Genomic DNA, 1198 nt, shown 5'->3' with positions numbered 1-1198 from the left:
TTTTTTTTAGCTATTTATGCCTTTGTGTCGTTTAACGGCAAATGTTAAGGAATGTAGTTCCATCTGTCTTTTTTTTTTCTTTTCATCAGCTGCCCAAATAGGCCAATTCGGGCAGAGTAATTTAACTAAAACATTTCCGTTTCCCGTCTCGCACGACACTCTCCCCTGAATCTCTGGCCATTACTGCCTGATTCCTTACGCTTTCGTAGAGTCTCATGGCTTATAGCAGAGCAGCTATAATGGCTGGTTAAGCTTAGCACGAAGGCGGTGAACAAGAACAAATCAAAATACAAAAAAAAAAAACCATCGTTTATCCATTTTCGCTATACCATTTGTCCTGTTTTACTTTGCAAATCCATTGCAAATAAAACATCTACTAATGACTTGCTAAGCTCACTTGCTTTTGGCATGCGAATGCCTCCACATACATATACGCATACATACGTATATACTCGTTCAGATGCATGTGTGTGTGAAGTGTTGGTGTTTGTGTGTGTTAATTTTTAGCACAATTGCAAGTACTCTTGCACTTGAGCTCGTATTAAAGCCTTGAATTAGACACTTTGTTTGCCAGCGTGCATGGAAAAGCTTGTGCGCCTAAAATTATGCACTTAAATTTCTTGCTTCAACTTTATTAATGAAAACGTGTGGCACGTCGCTGCCAAGGCATTGTATGTAAGCGCAGCATGAAAATAATAGCATCGAATGTATTTCCTTTTCCAATTTCAGGGTACACAAAAATTTTCTTTCTGTGCGAGCACATTTTCGACATTCGAGCTCGGCACTTACACATTCACAGTAGTACACTAATTCTTGCATGTTGAAAACTATATAACATAGCATCCGTTTTTTTTTTCACTTTTTTTATATGCAAATCTTGTCAAGTGTGTCTTTGTAACGAACTTTATTGCTTTCATTTAATTCGTATTGGATTTTTGATTAGTTAAGTTCACTTTGTTGATGCGCCTTAAAGTAGGCAATGTCTGAAAAATTATGCCAATGCACATACCGCTTACACAGTGTTTGTTTGTGTGTGTTGGGTCCGCTGCGGCTGCGACAACGGTGACGGTAACGGCGACGACGGAGGTGGCACTAAAGTTTACCACTCACTGCCAGCAGACGGTAACAGCGACGGCGATTTGTGTAGCTGCTTCACGCACGCACCGAACACCAACTGACAGCCAGCAGCTTGTCAGCG

This window comes from Rhagoletis pomonella, unplaced genomic scaffold (assembly GCF_013731165.1).
Source record: "Rhagoletis pomonella isolate Grant_MI unplaced genomic scaffold, Rhpom_1.0 Rhpom_scaffold_00013, whole genome shotgun sequence".
In the NCBI taxonomy this organism is placed as follows: domain Eukaryota; kingdom Metazoa; phylum Arthropoda; class Insecta; order Diptera; family Tephritidae; genus Rhagoletis; species Rhagoletis pomonella.
This window is presented reverse-complemented; position numbering follows the sequence as displayed.